Raw genomic sequence first — 21,397 nt, 5'->3', positions numbered from 1 at the left:
CTCGACCCCTCGAACCCTCGACGACCCTGGAACCCTCGACCCCTAGACGACCCTCTTCTTCCTCTCATGTTCGAGAGGATCGCCGAGGGGTCGGGAGGTAGCCTAGTGTCAAAGGATTCAACAAAACCATGTCTTCATCATTAGGCGAAAGTAACATGTGCATGATGGTACGAAGCTCTTCAAAGTTGTTCTGGAATGGAGTCCCAGATAGGATAATTCGCTTTTTGGTACAAAGTTCAGCAAGAGCCTTCCGAATATCGCTATTTGGAAGGCCTTTGCTGAATTCGTACCAAAAGGCGGATTATTCTATCAGGGACTCCATTCCAGAACAACTTTGCAGAACTTCGTACCAACATGCCCTGGTTACTTCTGGCTAATGATGAAGGCATGGATTTCTTCAATACTTTGACACTAGGAAACCTCTCTCAACCCCTCGGCGATCCTCGACCCCTCGAACCCTCGACGACCCTGCAACCCTCGACCCCTAGATGACCCTCTTCTTCCTCTCATGTTCGAGAGGATCGCCGAGGGGTCGGGAGGTTGCCTAGTGTCAAAGGATTCAACAAAACCATGTCTTCATCATTAGGCGAAAGTAACATGTGCATGATGGTACGAAGCTCTTCAAAGTTGTTCTGGAACGGAGTCCCAGATAGGATAATTCGCTTTTTGCTACAAAGTTCAGCAAGAGCCTTCCGAATATCGCTATTTGGAAGGCCTTTGCTGAATTCATACCAAAAGGCGGATTATTCTATCCGGGACTCCATTCCAGAACAACTTTGCAGAACTTCGTACCAACATGCCCTGGTTACTTCCGGCTAATGATGAAGGCATGGATTTCTTCAATACTTTGACACTAGGAAACCTCTCTCGACCCCTCGTCGATCCTCGACCCCTTGAACCCTCGACGACCCTGGAACCCTCGACCCCTAGATGACCCTCTTCTTCCGCTCATGTTCGAGAGGATCGCCGAGGGGTCGGGAGGTTGCCTAGTGTCAAAGGATTCAACAAAACCATGTCTTCATCATTAGGCGAAAGTAACATGTGCATGATGGTACGAAGCTCTTCAAAGTTGTTCTGGAACGGAGTCCCAGATAGGATAATTCGCTTTTTGGTACAAAGTTCAGCAAGAGCCTTCCGAATATCGCTATTTGGAAGGCCTTTGCTGAATTCATACCAAAAGGCGGATTATTCTATCCGGGACTCCATTCCAGAACAACTTTGCAGAACTTCGTACCAACATGCCCTGGTTACTTCCGGCTAATGATGAAGGCATGGATTTCTTCAATACTTTGACACTAGGAAACCTCTCTCGACCCCTCGAACCCTCGACGACCCTGGAACCCTCGACCCCTAGACGACCCTCTTCTTCCTCTCATGTTCGAGAGGATCGCCGAGGGGTCGGGAGGTTGCCTAGTGTCAAAGGATTCAACAAAACCATGTCTTCATCATTAGGCGAAAGTAACATGTGCATGATGGTACGAAGCTCTTCAAAGTTGTTCTGGAACGGAATCCCAGATAGGATAATTTGCTTTTTGGTACAAAGTTCATCAAGAGCCTTCCGAATATCGCTATTTGGAAGGCCTTTGCTGAATTCGTACCAAAAGGCGGATTATTCTATCCGGGACTCCATTCCAGAACAACTTTGCAGAACTTCGTACCAACATGCCCTGGTTACTTCCGGCTAATGATGAAGGCATGGATTTCTTCAATACTTTGACACTAGGAAACCTCTCTCGACCCCTCGGCGATCCTCGACCCCTCGAACCCTCGACGACCCTGGAACCCTCGACCCCTAGACGACCCTCTTCTTCCTCTCATGTTCGAGAGGATCGCCGAGGGGTCGGGAGGTTGCCTAGTGTCAAAGGATTCAACAAAACTATGTCTTCATCATTAGGCGAAAGTAACATGTGCATGATGGTATGAAGCTCTTCAAAGTTGTTCTGGAACGGAGTCCCAGATAGGATAATTCGCTTTTTGGTACAAAGTTCAGCAAGAGCCTTCCGAATATCGCTATTTGGAAGGCCTTTGCTGAATTCGTACCAAAAGGCGGATTATTCTATCCGGGGCTCCATTCCAGAACAACTTTGCAGAACTTCGTACCAACATGCCCTGGTTACTTCCGGCTAATGATGAAGGCATGGATTTCTTCAATACTTTGACACTAGGAAACCTCTCTCGACCCCTCGGCGATCCTCGACCCCTCGAACCCTCGACGACCCTGGAACCCTCGACCCCTAGACGATCCTCTTCTTCCTCTCATGTTCGAGAGGATCGCCGAGGGGTCGGGAGGTTGCCTAGTGTCAAAGGATTCAACAAAACCATGTCTTCATCATTAGGCGAAAGTAACATGTGCATGATGGTACGAAGCTCTTCAAAGTTGTTCTGGAACGGAGTCCCAGATAGGATAATTCGCTTTTTGGTACAAAGTTCAGCAAGAGCCTTCCGAATATCGCTATTTGGAAGGCCTTTGCTGAATTCGTACCAAAAGGCGGATTATTCTATCCAAGACTCCATTCCAGAACAACTTTGCAGAACTTCGTACCAACATGCCCTGGTTACTTCCGGCTAATGATGAAGGCATGGATTTCTTCAATACTTTGACACTAGGAAACCTCTCTCGACCCCTCGGCGATCCTCGACCCCTCGAACCCTCGACGACCCTGGAACCCACGACCCCTAGACGACCCTATTCTTCCTCTCATGTTCGAGAGGATCGCCGAGGGGTCGGGAGGTTGCCTAGTGTCAAAGGATTCAACAAAACCATGTCTTAATCATTAGGCGAAAGTAACATGTGCATGATGGTACGAAGCTCTTCAAAGTTGTTCTGGAACGGAGTCCCAGATAGGATAATTCGCTTTTTGGTACAAAGTTCAGCAAGAGCCTTCCGAATATCGCTATTTGGAAGGCCTTTGCTGAATTCGTACCAAAAGGCGGATTATTCTATCCGGGACTCCATTCCAGAACAACTTTGCAGAACTTCGTACCAACATGCCCTGGTTACTTCCGGCTAATGATGAAGGCATGGATTTCTTCAATACTTTGACACTAGGAAACCTCTCTCGACCCCTCGAACCCTCGATGACCCTGGAACCCTCGACCCCTAGACGACCCTGCTGGAACCCTCGACCCTCGACCCTATAGAACCCTCGTACCCTCGACCCTATAGAACCCTCGAACCCTCGACCCTGAAACCCTCGACCCTTGACCCCTTAACGACCCTCGACCCTCTACCCTAGTTCCCGACCCTCGACCCCTCGGCGATCCTCGACACCCTCGTTCCCGATAAAAATTAAGAAGAAGAAGAAGAAGAAGAAGAAGAAAATAGAGGAGAAGAAGAAATGAATAGCTAGAGGAGAAGGTCGAAGAAAAAAAAGAAGAAAAAAGAGAGGAGAAGAAGAAAGGAATAGTGGAGAAGAAGAGAAAATAGAATATACTATTTTCTCTTCTTCTCCACTATTCCTTTCTTCTTCTCCTCTTCTTTTTCTTCTTTTTTCTTCTTCTTATTTATTTCTCCTCTTCTTTTCCTCTCCTCTTCTTCTTTCTTTCCTCTTCTTATTTTCTTCTTTCCTATCCTTCTTTTTCTAAAATTGTAACTTTTGCATATATAAAACTTTTCTAAAATTGTAACTTTCTATATAAAACTTTCCTATCGGGAGGGGGAGAAGATCGAAGAAAAAAAGAAGAAAAAAAGAGGAGAAGAAGAAAGGAATAGAGGAGAAGAAGAAAAAATAGAAAAATTTTCTATTTTTTCTTCTTCTCCTCTATTCCTTTCTTCTTCTCCTCTTCCTTTTCTTCCTCTCCTCTTCTTCTCCTTTTTCCTCTTCTTATTTTCCTTTTTCCTCTCCTAAATATATAAAACTTTTCTAAAAATGAAAGTAACCTAAAATGTACTAAATCAGAGAACATATATAGATAATCCTTTTCTAAATATTTAAACCTAACTTTTGCATATATGAACATATATACACAGAGAACATAAAAACATATATACATTTTTATAAAAAAGAAAAATACAAAATACAAACATATATATGAAAAAAAATCTGAAAAGAAGCAATATACACAATACATATATGCATAATATACACAAAGAGGCAATATACAGAAGCATATATAATATATAAAAAACAGGGGAGGGGCGCCGGCCGGATCAACGGGCAGGGCGACGGCGACGGTGACGGGCGGGCCGCGGCGACGGTGACGGGCGGGGCGGGGCGACGGCGACGGGCGGGGCGGGGCGGCGACAACGGGCAGGGCAGGGGCGACGGCGCGGGGGAGGCCGGCGACGCGGCGCGTGGCGACGGGGAAGGGGCCGGAGATGGCGCACGCAGCGACGAGGAGGAGGCCGGCGACGGTGCAAGCAACGACGGGGACAAGGCCTGCGGCGGCGCGGGGCTATGGCGATGGGGAGCGGGCGACGACGGGCTCGATCGGGGCGGCGACGACGACGACGAACGGCCTGGGGGCGTCGGGGCGAATGGGAGCGGTTGGCGAAATTTTCACAAGTGCTACCTTATATACCTAGAGCAATGGTCCCGGTTCGCGACACGAACCGTGACCAATGCCCCCCTTTGGTCCCGGTTGGTGCCACGAACCGGGACCAAAGGCCAATTTTCAGCGGCCCAAAGGGCGGGAAGCGGCGGCCTTTGGTCCCGGTTGGTGGCACCAACCGGGACTAAAGGGGGGCATTGGTCCCGGTTGGTGCCACGAACCGTGACCAATGCCCCCTTTAGTCCCGGTTGGTGCCACCAACCGGGACCAATGGCCTTGTGCTGCCCCACGCCCAAAAGTTTAGTCCCACATCGCTAGCTGAAGGGCGCCGGCACTTGTTTATAAGCGCTGGTGTGCCTCCCCATTCGAGCTCCTCTCTAATGCAGGCTTTCGGGCCTAAACTTGCTACTGCCTGTGGGCCTATTGGGCCTTCTGCAGGCCTGAATCCTGGCCCATGTAGGGTTTCTAGTCGTATTCAGGCCGTGGAGGCCCAGTAGGTGGCATTTTTTTTGGTTTTTTCTTTTTTATTTCTACATTTTTTTGGTTTTTTATTTTTTTATTTCTACTTAAAACTAAATACTCACAGTTTTTTAGTGATTTCTTTTTGCTTTTAGGTCACAAAAGTTATAAACTTTCTGTTAGTGCCATTAGTTTTAAATTTTGAATAGTTTAAATTTGAATTTTTAAAAATTTGTGTGAATCACCAGTTTATGAATAACTTTACTATAAAAATAGAATGTTTTTTCTATTTATTTTTTATTTATACTTACAACTAAATACTTATAGTTTTTTAGTGATTTCTTTTTGATTTTAGGTCACATAAATTATAAACTTTCTGTTAGTGCCATTAGTTTTAAAATTTTGAATAGTTTAAATTTGTATTTTTTAAAATTTGTGTGAATCACTAGTTTAGGAATAACATTACTATAAAAATAGATTTTTTTTTCTTTTTTTGCTATTTATTTTTTATTTATACTTACAATTAAATACTTGTAGTTTGATTTTAGGTCACAAAACTTATATTCTTTTTGCTATTGAAGAATATTATAGTTTTATTTTAGTTGATCATAACATAATATTTTAATTGATTGTTTTTATTTTCATAAAAGTTTTGTAGTTCATTCGGTTTGCTATTAATTCATTCTTTGAGCTAAATGACTCTGAAATTGGAAAGCATTTAAAAATGAACTCTGAAAAGGTTGAAAGTTGGCATGGTATCATCATTTCACCCACATAGCATGTTCCAAAAAGTAGAGAGGGTTACGACAAAAACTTGATGCACTTCGTGTACAAAATGGACAATCACTTTCGAAGTATCAAAGTTTTGGACAATAACTGCGCCACATCATTGGCTAGGACGAATGGTTCGTCTGTGTACCCAAGATTGTTTAGATCCACTGTTGTCATACCGTACTATGGGTCTACCTGTACCCCGCCTCCTGACATATTGATCCATTTGCCTCAACACATAAAACCTTGAACCATAAGACATGAAAGCATTTCAAATGAACTCTGAAAAAGTTGAAAGTTGGGATGGTATCATAATTTCACCCACATAGCATGTGCATGTACAAAACGGACAATGGTAGCATGTTCGTCTGTTACAAATTTGGCATGGTATCATCATAATAGTTGCGGGAGAAAGTCTTCACTTTTTCTTCGCTTGTGTCATTTGCTTATTGCGCCGTAACCATGGATAATCTTCATTGTTTATCAGGATGCTTGGGTCAGCCTTGACATTGAAGGGAGGAATTTCATGAAACTTTTCATAATCTTCAGACATGTCTGTCTTGTCGTCCACTCCCAGGATGTCCCTTTTTCCTGAAAGAACTATGTGGCGCTTTGGCTCATCGTATGATGTATTTTCTTCCTTATCTTTTCTTTTTCTCGGTTTGGTAGACATGTCCTTCACATAGATAACCTGTGCCACATCATTGGCTAGGACGAACGGTTCGTCAGTGTACCCAAGATTTTTCAGATCCACTGTTGTCATTCCGTACTGTGGGTGTACCTGTACCCCGCCGCCTAACAGATTGACCCATTTGCACTTAAACAAAGGGACCTTAAAATCAGGTCCGTAGTCAAGTTCCCATATGTCCACTATGTAACCATAATATGTATCCTTTCCGCTCTCGGTTGCTGCATCAAAGCGGACACCGCTGTTTTGGTTGGTGCTCTTTTGATCTTGGGCGATCGTGTAAAATGTATTCCCATTTATCTCGTATCCTTTGTAAGTCAATACAGTCAAAGATGGTCCCCTGGACAACAAGTACAACTCATCACAAACAGTGTTGTCACCTCTGAGACGTGTTTCCAACCAACTGCTGAAAGTCCTGATGTGTTCACATGTAATCCAGTCGTCGCACTGCTCCGGGTGTTTGGAGCGCAGACTGTTCTTGTGTTCATCGACATACGGGGTCACCAAGGTAGAGTTCTGTAGAACTGTGTAGTGTGCTTGAGACCAAGAATATCCGTCCCTGCATATTATTGAGTCTCTTCCAAGAGTGCCTTTTCCAGTCAGTCTCCCCTCATACCGCGATTTAGGGAGACCTATCTTGTTAAGGCCAGGAATGAAGTCAACACAAAACCCGATAACATCCTCTGTTTGATGGCCCATGGAGATGCTTCCTTCTGGCCTAGCACGGTTACGGACATATTTCTTTAGGACTCCCATGAACCTCTCAAAGGGGAACATATTGTGTAGAAATACGGGCCCCAGGATGACAATCTCGTCGACTAGATGAACTAGAACGTGTGTCATGATATTGAAGAAGGATGGTGGGAACACCAGCTCGAAACTGACAAGACATTGCGCCACATCACTCCTTAGCCTTGGTACGATTTCTGGATCGATCACCTTCTGAGAGATTGCATTGAGGAATGCACATAGATTCAAAATGGCTAATCGGACGTTTTCCGGTAGAAGCCCCCTCAATGCAATCGGAAGCAGTTGCGTCATAATCACGTGGCAGTCATGAGACTTTAGGTTCTGAAACTTTTTCTCTGGCATATTTATTATTCCCTTTATATTCGACGAGAAGCCAGTTGTGACCTTCATACTGAGCAGGCATTCAAAGAAGATTTCTTTCTCTTCTTTCGTAAGAGCGTAGCTGGCAGGACCTTTATACTGCTTCGGAGGCATGCCGTCTTTTTCATGCAAACGTTGCAGGTCCTCCCGTGCCTCAGGTGTATCTTTTGTCTTCCCATACACGCCCAAGAAGCCTAGCAGGTTCACGCAAAGGTTCTTCGTCACATGCATCACGTCGATTGAGGAGCGGACCTCTAGGTCTTTCCAGTAGGGTAGGTCCCAAAATATAGATTTCTTCTTCCACATGGGTGCGTGTCCCTTACCGTCATTCGGAACAGCTAGTCCACCGGGACCCTTTCCAAAGATTACGTAGTGTAAATCATTGACCATAGCAAGCACGTGATCACCAGTGCGCATGGCGGGCTTCTTCCGGTGATCTACCTCGCCTTTGAAATGCTTGCCTTTCTTTCGACATTGATGGTTGGTCGGAAGAAATCGACGATGGCCCAGGTACACATTCTTCCTGCATTTGTCCAAGTATATACTTTTAGTGTCATCTAAACAGTGCGTGCATGCGTGGTATCCTTTGTTTGTCTGTCCTGAAAAGTTACTGAGAGCGGGCCAATCGTTGATGGTCACGAACAGCAACGCCTTAAGGTTAAATTCCTCCTGTCTGTGCTCATCCCACGTACGTACACCGTTTCCATTCCAAAGCTGTAAAAGTTCTTCAACTAATGGCATTAGGTACACATCAATGTCGTTGCCGGGTTGCTTAGGGCCTTGGATGAGAACTGACATCATAATGAACTTCCGCTTCATGCACATCCAAGGAGGAAGGTTATACATACATAGAGTCACGGGCCAGGTGTTGTGATTGCTACTCTGCTCCCCGAAAGGATTAATGCCATCCACGCTTAAAGCAAACCATACATTCCTTGGGTCCTTTGCAAACTCATCCCAGTACTTTCTCTTGATTTTTCTCCACTGCGACCCGTCAGCGGGTGCTCTCAACTTCCCATCTTTTTTTGGTTCTCACTGTGCCATCGCATCAACTTGGCATGCTCTTCGTTTTTGAACAGACGTTTCAACTGTGGTATTATAGGAGCATACCACATCACCTTCGCAGGAACCCTCTTCCTGGGGGGCTTGCCGTCAACATCACCAGGGTCATCTCGTCTGATCTTATACCGCAATGCACCGCATACCAGGCATGCGTTCAGATCCTTGTATGCACCGCGGTAGAGGATGCAGTCATTAGGGCATGCATATATCTTCTCCACCTCCAATCCTAGAGGGCATACGACCTTCTTTGCTGCGTATGTACTGTCGGGCAATTCGTTATCCTTTGGAAGCTTCTTCTTCAATATTTTCAGTAGCTTCTCAAATCCTTTGTCAGCCACAGCATTCTCTGCCTTCCACTGCAACAATTCCAGTACGGTACTGAGCTTTGTGTTGCCATCTTCGCAATTGGGGTATAACCCTTTTTTGTGATCCTCTAACATGTGATCGAACTTCAGCTTCTCCTTTTGACTAATGCATTGCGTCCTTGCATCCACAATGACCCGGCGGAGATCATCATCAGCGGGCACATCGTCTGGTTCCTCTTGATCTTCAGCAGCTTCACCCGTGGCGGCATCATTGGGCACATCGTCTGGTTCCTCTTGATCTTCACCAGCTCCCCCTGTTGCAGCATCACCGTATTCAGGGGGCACATAGTTGTCATCGTACTCTTCTTCTTCGCCGTCTTCCATCATAACCCCTATTTCTTCGTGCCTCGTCCAAACATTATAGTGTGGCATGAAACCTTTGTAAAGCAGGTGGGAGTGAAGGATTTTCCGGTTAGAGTAAGACCTCGTATTCCCACATTCAGTGCAAGGACAACACATAAAACCATGCTGCTTGTTTGCCTCAGCCGCATCGAGAAACTCATGCACGCCCTTAATGTACTCGCGGGTGTGTCTGTCACCGTACATCCATTGCCGGTTCATCTGCGTGCATTATATATAATTAAGTGTCCAAATTAATAGAAGTTCATCATCACATTAAAACCAAAGTGCATACATAGTTCTCATCTAACAACATATAGCTCTCCAGAGCATCTAATTAATTAAACCATACATTGAAACTATGTAAAACATTTCAATGCGAAAACAAATGCGCTCATAATCGCAACCAAGGTAACAATTGATCCAACGGCATAATGATACCAAGCCTCGGTATGAATGGCATATTTTCTAATCTTTCTAATCTTCAAGCGCATTGCATCCATCTCGATCTTGTGATCATCGACGACATCCGCAACATGCAACTCCAATATAATCTTCTCCTCCTCAATTTTTTTATTTTTTCCTTCAACAAATTGTTTTCTTCTTCAACTAAATTTAACCTCTCGACAATAGGGTCGGTTGGCATTTCCGATTCACATACATCCTAGATAAATAAAATCTATGTCACGTTGGTCGGCATAATTTTCAAATGAACCAATAGTTATAAAGATAATATACATACCACATCCGAATCATAGACAGGACGAGGGCCGACGGGGGCGGATACCAAAACCATCGCACTATATAAGATGCAATAATAAATGTAAGAAAATGATACAAGTATCTATCTAAACATATAAGTAAGAATATTTTTCCTTTCAGAAAGAAGATAAGAACAAGAGGCTCACCACGGTGGTGTCGGTGATGAGATCGGCGCGGGTGATCGACGGCGGTGAAGATGGGGACGGGGCGTGAAGGACCGCTAAATCTAGACAAATCTCGAGGAAAATGGAGCTTGGAGGTCGAGCTTCGAGAGGAGAAAGCTTAAGTAGTGTGGCTCGGGCATTCCATCGAACACCTCATGTGCATAGGAGGTGAGCTAGAGCACCACAAAGCCCTCTCCCCCTCGGCCAGAAAAAACAGAGCACTGTGCTCTGCTCTTGCGCGAGGGGGTATATATAGTCACCTCATTGGTCCCGGTTGGTGGCTTGAATTGGGACTAAAGCGGAGGTCCCGGTTCATGCCACCAACCGGGACCAATGGTGGTGGGCCAGGAGCGAGGCCCATTGGTCCCGGTTCGCCCCACCAACCGGGACCAAAAGGTCCAGATGAACCGGGACCAATGGCCCACGTGGCCCGGCCGGCCCCCTGGGCTCACGAACCGGGACCAATGCCCACATTCGTCCCGGTTCTAGACTGAACCGGGACTAATGGGCTGACCCGGCCTGGACCAATGCCCTATTTTCTACTCGTGATCGTACACTAATCATACACGCAAACATGTACGATCAAGATCAGGAACTCACGAGAAGATATCACAACACAACTCTAAAATAAAATAAGTCATGCAAGCATCATATTACAAGCCAGGGGCCCAGAGGGCTCGAATACAAGAGCTCGATCATAGACGAGTCAGCGGAAGCAACAGTATCTGAGTACAGACATAAGTTAAACAAGTTTGCCTTAAAAAGGCTAGCACAAACTGGGATACAGATCGAAAGAGGCGCAGGCCTCCTGCCTGGGATCCTCCTAAACTACTCCTAGTCGCCGTCATCGGGCTGCACGTAGTAGTAGGCACCTCCGGTGTAGTAGGAGTCATCGTCAACGGTGGCGTCTGGATCCTGGGCTCCAACATCTGGTTGCGACAACCAGGTAGAAGGGATAGGGGAAAAAGAAGGAGAAAGCAACTGTGAGTACTCATCCAAAGTACTCGCAAGCAAGGAACTACACTACATATGCATGGGTATATGTGTAAAGGGCCATATCGATGGACTGAACTGCAGAATGCCAGAATAAGAGGGGGATAACTAATCCTGTCGAAGACTACACTTCTGGCAGCCTCTGTCTTGCAGCATGTAGAAGAGAGTAGACTGAAGTCCTCCAAGTAACATCGCATAGCATAATCCTAACCGACGATCCTTCCCTTGTCGCCCTGTGAGAGAGCGATCACCGGTTGTATCTGGCACTTGGAAGGGTGTGTTTTATTAAGTATCCGGTTCTAGTTGTCATAAGGTCAAGGTACAACTCCAAGTCGTCCTGTTACCGAAGATCACGGCTATTCGAATAGATTAACTTCCCTGCAGGGGTGCACCACATAACCCAACACGCTCGATCCCATTTGGCCGGACACACTTTCCTGGCTCATGCCCGGCCTCGGAAGATCAACACGTCGCGGCCCTACCTAGGCACAACAGAGAGGTCAGCACGCCGGTCTAAATCCTATGGCGCAGGGGTCTGGGCCCATCGCCCATTGCACACCTGCACGTTGCGAGGGCGGCCGGAAGCAGACCTAGCCTAGCAGGCGTTCCAGTCCAATCCGGCGCGCGCCGCTCAGTTGCTGACGTCACGAAGGCTTCGGCTGATACCACGACGTCGAGTGCCCATAACTGTCCCCGCGTAGATGGTTAGTGCGTATAGACCAGTAGCCAGAGTCAGATCAAATACCAAGATCTCGTTTTACATGTTAAGTATCTGCGAATGCCAACCAGGGCCAGGCCCACCTCTCTCCTAGGTGGTCTCAACCTGCCCTGTCGCTCCGCCACAAAGTAATAGTCGGGGGCCGTCGGGAAACCAGGCCCACCTCTACCGGGATGGAGCCACCTGCCACTTCAGCCCCCATCTCCGAACAGTATCATAAGTAATGTAACTATGTAAAGTATTTAGTATATGCTCGTGATCACCTCCCGAAGTGATCACGGCCCAGTAGTATAGCATGGCAGACGGACAAGAGTGTAGGGCCACTGATGGAACACTAGCATCCTATACTAAACAGTAGGATAGCAGGTAATGGTAACAACAGTAGTAGCAAGGACAGGCTATGCATCAGGATAGGAATAACGGAAAGCAGTAACATGCTATGCTACTCTAATGCAAGCAGTATAGAGAAGAGTAGGCGATATCTGGTGATCAAAGGGGGGCTTGCCTGGTTGCTCAGACAAGGAGGGGTCGTCGGTGACGTAGTCGACCACAGGGGCATCAGCATCGTCACGGGATCTACCGGAAAGAAGTAATGGAGCGGGAACACAATAAACAACAGAGCAATCAAAGTATAACATGGCGATGCGCGGTGCTAGAGGTGACCTGACGCGGTAGTAAGTGATACTGGTGAAGGGGGAAACATCCGGGAAAGTATTCCCGGTGTTTCGCGTTTTTAGGCAGGGGAGCCGGAGGGGGAAAGTTGTGAGTTTGATATGTTAGGGGTGCGTGGCAGACGAATGGGCTGCGTATCTGGGTTCGTCTCGTCGTTCTGAGCAACTTTCATGTACAAAGTTTTTCCATCCGAGCTACGGTTTATTTTCTATTAATTTTAAAAGATTTTAAATCATTTTAGGATTTATTTAATTATTTTAATTCGAAAATTAGAGGTCAAATGCTATGGATACACATAAGTGTACCCAGAGGTGTACACATGGGGCTGACTGGTGGGGACAGGGGGCTGACTCAACAGCCCAGTCAGCAGTCAAAGTTTGACTGTTGACTGGTCAACCTAACAGATGGGGTCCGTTGACTGGGTCAACTGCACAGTCAGCAGTCAACAGTCCTGTTGACTTAGTCAAACTTAAGTGTGGGTCCCACTGTCATTGACTGTTAACTAACTAACTATGTTAATTAGGTTAACTAGTGTTTAGGTTAAACTAAAAAGAATTACTTAAGTTAATTAATTACTAAATTAATTAATTAATAATTATTTTTATTATATATTTATTTTTAATATATTTTTTTAAATTCTTCTTTTTTATAACGTTCCAGGGGCTGGGCCCCACATGTCAATGGCCCAGAGGCCTAGCGGTTTTGGGCGCTGGTTGCGGGCATAGCCCGAACGGGCGCACGCCCAAGGGCGGGCAAAACCGACCGGCGGCGAGCGGGCGCAAGGGCAGCGGTGGTTGGAGCGATGGCGGGCAGGGGGCCTCGGTGGTCCGGACGTGCGGGCATGCGGGTGCGGGCGAAGCCGCAGCCCGCCTGGTAGCAAGGTGAGGCCGGAGCGGGGTCTGCTCGGCGCGGCCGGTGCAGCCGGCCGGCGCGGGCGCGGCCAAGCCGTGGTCAGCGGCAGGAGGCAGGGGGGCCAGTGCGGGGGGGCGGCGACGCATCGGCGGGCCGGCGGCGCGAGGCGCGCTGCGGCGCCGGCAAACAGCGGGACAGCGAGCGGCAATGGAGGGGACCGCGGCAAAACTGTACGGGGCAGAGGGAGAGACGGGGGAGGGCGAGGCCCTCACCGGCGATATAGAGACCAGGGGGGCGGCGAGGCTCGAGGTGGCTTTGGGTAGGAGGACGAGGACGATGCGTGTGCGGAGTGGAGGCAGGCCGGCAGGGAGGTCCGACGTCATGGCCTCCGGCGAGGTCCTCGGGCGGCGGCGTCGAGGCGATCCGGCGACGGCAAGGGATCAGTGGCGTATCCGCGCGACAAGGGCGAGGTGGAGGTGGGATGAGGCGGCGGCGAGGAACGCCGGCGGCATCGGCAGGGGCGGGGCATCATGCCCGGCCCAGATCGGGCAGAGGGGGGCGAGGAGCGAGGGGGGAGTGGGGGTTTCGTCCCCGATCCAATCTGGATCGAGAGGGGGGTGGGAACGACGTGGGGGGAGTGCGGGTCGTTGGGTTAGGGTTTGAGCAGGGGTGGGGGTTATGGGAGTGAGGGGTGTGGCCGGTTGGGCCGGTGGCTGAACGGGCCGGCCTGCTGGGCCGAAGCCCAGTGGGGGGGGGGGCTTTCTCTCTTTTCCTTTTTCTTCCTTTTGTTTGTTTTCTGTTTTCTTTTATTATTTCTTTCTTTCTTTATTTTAGTTGCATTTTAATTTAGTAAAATATACACTTAGTATCTAACTTAGTATTTCAACTTAGTCCATAGTCACAAAAAAATCTAGACCCCAAATAACTTAGTTTGACATTTTATTAATTATAAAAGGTATTTAATTAATCGTTTTGCTACTGTTTTATTTATCTCATAGTATTTAAACATTTTATAAATGTGCGGTTTTCCCATCATAATTATCTATGCAATATTTGGTTCACTCCGAACATTTTAGTTTTAATATTTGAAAACTTTTATCGTTTGCCTGATTTTTGAATTTGAATTTGAATCGGTTTTGAACTAACTCGAGATTAGCAACTATAATTGAGGTGACGTGGCATCATTAGCAGAGGAGCACTGTAGCTTAATTACCCGGGCGTCACAGCGCCGTACCTTTTCCTCTCACCGGCGATGGCACGCCCCAACTTGACGCTTGAGGAGGCGGAGGAGCTCGCCCACTTCGTCATCCCCGCCGCGCCCGACGTGCGCCTGCCGGCGAGGTGGCGCCTGAGCGTCGACGGCGTTCCTGTGGCGCCGGTGCCCGAGGTCGGCACCCACTTCTTCGCCCGCGCCGTCGGCCTGTATAGGGCTCGCCTGTCACTGGAGGAGCTCGCCGACCCCCAGGCCTCCACGCCTACGCCGGCCCGCGCCCACCCACGAAGCACAACCGCGTGCGGCGGCATCAGCTCTGGGATGGGCGCACCTTCGAGGAGGTGGTCGCGCCGTACCGCGCGCAGGCGGTCGCCGGCGCCGTGCCAGCTCCGCCGGGGTACGGCTTTGAGCTGTACCGCCATGGCGAGGCGCGCTCGACCCGCGCCCGCGTCGACTTCGGTGCCATGCACCCGCCCGCGCCCCGCGGAGGCCCAGGCGGTGACCGCGGCGCTGTCCGCCTCGGCCCCGGCGATCGTCGTACAACGGGCAGGAACGGCGCCGGGTCCAGCCGTACTGCGGGCAGGAACGGCGCCGGGTCCAGCCGCGCCCCTCCGCCCGAGCCGCAGCAGCAGCCAGAGCCGGCATTGGTGGTGGGGTACAGGCAGCTGGTGGCGGAGGCCGGCGACCTGGACGACATGTCGGGCTACCTGACGGCGCTCCGGGAGTCGGAGAACATGCCGCAGCTGCCGCCGCTCGTTTAGGAGTACCTTCAGGTCGCCCCGGGCGCCGTCCACCCGAAGGACCCGGAGGACTTTCCCTGGTATCACGCCGCGCTCGAGGACTCGATGGCTGCGCCGGCCGTGCCCGTGGTGCCCCTCAACGACAGCAGCAGCGGCAGCGACGACAGCGACAACTGGCTCTATGACGAGGCAGACTTCGGCAGCGTGGAGGACGAGTAGTTTAGGGTTACTTTCAAAATGTCGTTTAGTAATGTTTAATTATTTCCGTAATGTTCTTTAGTTAAGTTTTATTTCTAGTACTATGTAAAATATCTATGAAAACTATAATAAAATATCGAGTGTTTGAATGGATGGTTTTTAAATGTTGTTGAAGAATCAAGTGTTTCAATCGATACTGTTATTTTTAGTTTTAAAAAGAGTTGTATTGTAAAAAAATAAAAAATTAGAAAAGAATTAAACTTGAATTAAAAAAAACCTATGAAAACTAGAAAAGTAAATATAAAACCAAACAATAAAAAATTGACATAATATTCGCAAAACAAGTTAGAAGATTTTTTTTTAAAGAAAAATTGTATTGTAAAAAGTAAAAAATCAGAAAAGAATTAAACTTGAATTGAAAAAACCTATGAAAACTAGAAAAGTAAATATAAAACCAAACAATAAAAAATTGACATAATATTCGCAAAACAAGTTAGAAGAATTTTTTTAAAAGAAAAATTGTATTGTAAAAAGAAAAAATCAGAAAAGACTTAAACTTGAATTGAAAAAAACCTATGAAAACTACAGAAGTAAATATAAAACCAAACAATAAAAAATTGACATAATATTCGCAAAACAAGGTAGAAGATTTTTTTTTGAAAAAAAAAGAACGCCGCCCCGGAGCCGAGCGAGGCTTAGTAAGTCGCTCCCGATCAAGCCGATCAGCGAAAGGGAACGCTTTTCGGCCCCGCAAGGCCCACCAGCCCAACCAGGCGGCGTAGAGAGAAAGTGGGCGGTCTATTTCTTTGGATCACGTCGGTGTAGGGCGGGGCGTGCTATTTAAGCTGGTGCGGGCGAGCTCCGGCACGCGAGGTGGGACTAAAGGTAGAGCTCGCCTGTCACGGCGCTGCGCGTGGACCGCCTAGGTGGGCCGATTTCTGTAGGCCGCTGTAAGGTGCGCGTGCGAGCGGCCTCTTGCGGCGCTGCGTGTTGACTGGCAAGGTGGGCCGATCTCAGTAGGCCTAGTGGGCCGCTGGAAGGCGCGCCTGCAAGCGGTCAAGGGCGCAGGGGCGGGGATTGGTACGATGGATGGTTTCGTTTAGTCCCACCTCGCCCGCCGAAGGACACCCAAACCGGCTTATATAGGCGGATTCATGCACCCTAGCAGATAAGATAGATGGTAATAATGTGATTTGACTTTGCACTGCCCGGGCAGCTCTGTCGCAGCTGCCCAGACAGTGTTACACTGTCCGGGCAGCTGCGGTAGTGCTGCTAGTGCATTGTAAACTCAGGTCACATCATTATTATGTATCTTATTTTTGATAGTTTACCACTTTACGCAAAGTTTGTTTTATTAATACATAAAGTTTTGTAATATTTTTGTCCGGTCAGCGTTTTACTTGTTTCAAATTCATAATGGCAAAAAGAAACTTGTCATGCATCATATTCATTTAAAGAATGTCGAAAAATACGTCGTTTTCGGATAGGGCCTTTTCTCCTACCCGAACGGTCTACGGAGAAAGAGGTCAATTTGGTGACATCTTCAGAATGGCCTGAAATTTTGCATGTGAGTTAGTATGCCCACTCCCACACAAAATCCAAAAATTTAAGGTATTTCAACACGTAGAGCACGTTGCGTCACGTCCGGTCAGCGTTATAAGTGTTTGGACCGAAAAAATTATAGAAAATTCATAAAATGGCAAAAGTCCACGAAACTTGTCATGCATCATATTCATGATGGTAGAAGACTATGGAAAAAATTTGGTTAATTTGAAGGATGTTGAAAAATAACTTGTTTTCGGACAGGGCCTTTGCTCTACCCAAACGGTCTATGGAGAATAAGGTCAATTTTTTGACATCTTCATAATGGCTTGAAATTTTGCATGTGAGTTAGTATGCCCACTCCCACACAGAATCCAAAAATTTAAGGTATTTCGATACGAAGAGCACGTTGCGTCACGTCCGGTCAGCATTTAAAGTGTTTCGACCAAAAAAATTATAGAAAATTCATAAAATTGCAAAAAGCCACGAAACTTGTCATGCATCCTATTCATGATGGTACAAGACTATGGAAAAAAATTGGGTTCATTTTGAGGATGTCGAAAAATATCTCGTTTTCGGACAGGGCCTTTTCTCCTACCCGAACGGTCTACGGAGAAGGAGGTCAATTTTTTGACATCTTCAGAATGGCCTGAAATTTTGCCTGTGAGTTAGTATGCCCACTCCCACACAGAATCCAAAAATTTAAGGTATTTGGATACGAAGAGCACGTTGCGTCACGTCCGGTCAGTATTTAAAGTGTTTCGACCGAAAAAATTATAGAAAATTCATAAAATTGCAAAAAGGCACGAAACTTGTCATGCATCCTATTCACGATGGTACAAGACTATGGAAAAAATTGGGTTCATTTGGAGGATGTTGAAAAATACCTCGTTTTCGGACAAGGCCTTTTCTCCTACCGGAACGGTCTACGGAGAAGGAGGTCAATTTTTTGACATCTTCAGAATGGCCTGAAATTTTGCATGTGAGTTAATATGTCCACTCCCACACAGAATAGCACACCAGTGTGCCTATTAGGCCATTATGGGCAAACTTTTTTTAAAATAAATATAAAAATAATGTGTCTAAAAAGTATTGTATTTGTAAATATTAAAAAAGAGAATAAAAATTCCTGTAGTGTTGGCAGATTTACCACATAAGATTAATGTGAATTTTTGCTGTGACACTTCATGATTATGGAGTGCCTGAGCATCATTCACATTATCCTCGTGAGGAAAGACCGCAACATTAAAGGAATTAATACGGTACACAGAGAACGATATATAAACAGGTGAATACGCGTGTTCAAAAGTAATGTGGTACTAAACAATTAACAGGTTGGGCAGTGGCCGCCGTGGATTTTCGGCCTTCATGGGCCGTAATGTGTGCGCCGCAAACGGCGCCCAAGTGGCCGCCGTGGGTCGCCTGCCTAGCCCGGCAGTTTGCGCCGCGCACGCCGGCTGTTAAAAAAAGCATTGCATATTTTCTATTTTTCATGCACTAATTTATATTTTGTATTCAACATGGACGAAACGCACCCAACTTTTGCGTGCGCGTGTCAGTGACCCCCACGGTCTTCCACGCCAGATTACGATGGAATCGGAGTACGGGCGGAAGTTGCGTCACGTCGGGAGACGTTTTCTGGGTATTTTCACGGATAAAATCGTAGTAAATGTATCGAGTGTCGAAATGCGCCCAAATTTTGCAGGCGTGTTTGTGTGCCATACTGTAGCGTGTGAAAAAAATCCCAACATTTCATGACTTTGCGAAAGGAAACACCTACTGAATGCATGTCACACCCCAAACCGACACCTCAGGTTTATACTGTGAGTATGTGCCAACATGGACGAAACGCACCCAACTTTTGCGTGCGCGTGTCAGTGACCCCCACGGTCTTCCACGCCAGATTATGATGGAATCGAAGTATGAACGGAAGTTCCGTCACAAGGGAGACGTTTTCTGGGTATTTTCACGTAGAAAATCGTAGTAAATGCATCAAGTGTTGAAATGCACCCAAATTTTGCAGGCGTGCTTGTGTGCCATACTGTAGCGTGTGAAAAAAAATCCCAATGTTTCATGGCTTTGCGAAAGGGAACACCTACTGAATGCATGTCACACCCCAAACCGACACCTCAGGTTTGTACTGTGAGTATATGCCAACATGGATGAAACGCACCCAACTTTTGCGTGCGCGTGTCAGTGACCCCCACGGTTTTCCACGCCAGATTACGATAGAATCGGAGTATGAACGGAAGTTGCGTCACAAGGGAGACGTTTTCTGGGTATTTTCACGGAGAAAATCGTAGTAAATGCATCGAGTGTCGAAACGCACCCAAATTTTGCAGGCGTGCTTGTGTGCCACACTGTAGCGTGTGAAAAAAAAATCCTGACGTTTCAAGACTTTGTGAAAGGGAACAACTACTGAATGCATGTCACACCCCAAACCGACACCTCGGGTTTGTACTGTGAGTATGTGCCAACATGGACGAAACGCACCCAACTTTTGCGTGAGAGTGTCAGTGACCCCCATGGTCTTCCACGCCAGATTACGATGGAATTGGAGTACGAACGGAAGTTGCGTCACGTCGGGAGACGTTTTCTGGGTATTTCCTCAGAGAAAATCGTAGTAAATGCATCGAGTGTCGAAACGCACCCCAATTTTACACGCGTGCTTCCGTGCCATCATGTTGCGTGTCAAAAAAACATGGCGGCGTTTCATGGAAAAATAAAAAAATAAAAAATAAAAATATAAAAAGTCCCATATTGCGGACGGACTCACTTACGAAGATTAATGTGAATTATTGCTGTGACACTCCATGATTATGGAGTGCTGTAGCATAATTTACGTTAACCTTCTTAAGTGATACCGCCATACTAGAGGACTTGACATTGCAAGCAGACTACGGTATTTAAACAGGTGAATTAGCATGACAAGAAGCAATGTGGGACTAAACATTAGCATGTTCGGCGGTGGCCGCCGTCGCTATAGGTTGGGCGCTATAGGTTCGGCGGTATCGGGCCTGGGCCCAGTCGGTGAACGAATTATTTTTTCCTTTTCCATCGCCGTATACCGCCACACACGGCGGAACCCTATCCACACCACTCGCCCCCGTACGCCGCCCCGTGCCCCCAGTCGCCCTACCACGATCGCCCTCGGGCGCGCAACAACCTCCCCACAGGTGCAGCGCCGTCCATCGCCGTCCACAGTCAACGACACTCATTGGCACAGATGGCCCCACGCCCGCAGGCGCAGATCGCCGACGCTGGGCTGCCTGCTTTCGGCTCCGCCACAGCCGTTGTTCAGCGGCTGTCGCCCGGATTAAGGTCACGTTTCCCGCCTCGAACAATTTCTGTCGATGCTATTGCGTAATAATATGTATTAATAGGAAAAAATTAACATGCAGTATGGACATCGATGGTGTGATTCCATGTTCCACAGAGAAGTGGATAAGTCTCGTTGAAAAATTTACCACCGCTCGGCGATTTAGGTTCTACGAAACAGGCTTGGAAGAGATGTTGATCATTCCGTCAGTACAAATGAGAGATTTTTTGCTGCATTTTATGATGTTAGGTTATAACCCAAACAACAAAAAATTCATGATACAAGAACATAGTGGCAGTAAAGGCCTTATTTCACTTAGACGGGACAATGTGTTTTCAATATTTGGGTTTAAGAATGAAGGTGAGAATGTTTTTGGCATTCTTGCGACGGAAGGAAAAGAGTTACTAAAGAAAATTCCTATCCAGTATGTTCACAAAAAAAATGGTCACATAATGATAGATGACTTGATTCAAAAAATTGTGAGGAATAAATCCACCGACGATGAATTTCTTCGGATGGCTGTTCTTGTTTTGCTAGGGACCATTATTGCACCCATGTCGGCTGTCTCCATACCAAAGGAGTACTACGCGTTGGTGCATGACGTGAAGCGGATAAGCACGTTGAATTTTAACGTGTTCACTTTGCGAACTTGTTTGACAGAGATTGGTAAACTCAAGTAGGACGACCGTGTGAGGCAATGGCCATGTGGCAACCTAGCCCTACTCCAGGTATGCTATTAATTAATGCTATTTCATATTCCTTTAGTTTATGCGTTCGTAACTTATTTTGTCATTTGTTTTGTAGTACTTATATTGGGAGAAGGTGCAGCCAACCACCGGCCCGAAAAATGACCCGTTGTCGTTGCAAGTTCCCCTAATGAAAAATTGGACTGAATCTAAAGCGGAGAAACGAGACAAGTACGACCTGGAAAATGGTCGT

At 47.1% G+C, this 21,397-nt stretch overlaps 1 pseudogene; it reads right to left on the bottom strand.

Annotated features, from left to right (window-relative positions):
- Positions 1 to 14,666: 14,666 nt before the first annotated feature.
- LOC147992080 (uncharacterized) lies at positions 14,667 to 20,331 on the bottom strand (annotated as a pseudogene).
- Positions 20,332 to 21,397: the final 1,066 nt, after the last annotated feature.

The sequence above is a fragment of the Triticum urartu genome, chromosome 1A, assembly GCF_056163025.1.
Source record: "Triticum urartu cultivar PI428250 chromosome 1A, HENAU_Tu73, whole genome shotgun sequence".
Lineage (NCBI taxonomy): Eukaryota > Viridiplantae > Streptophyta > Magnoliopsida > Poales > Poaceae > Triticum > Triticum urartu.
The sequence above is the reverse complement of the archived record's forward strand: the minus strand, read 5'-3'. Positions and strand labels throughout refer to the sequence as shown.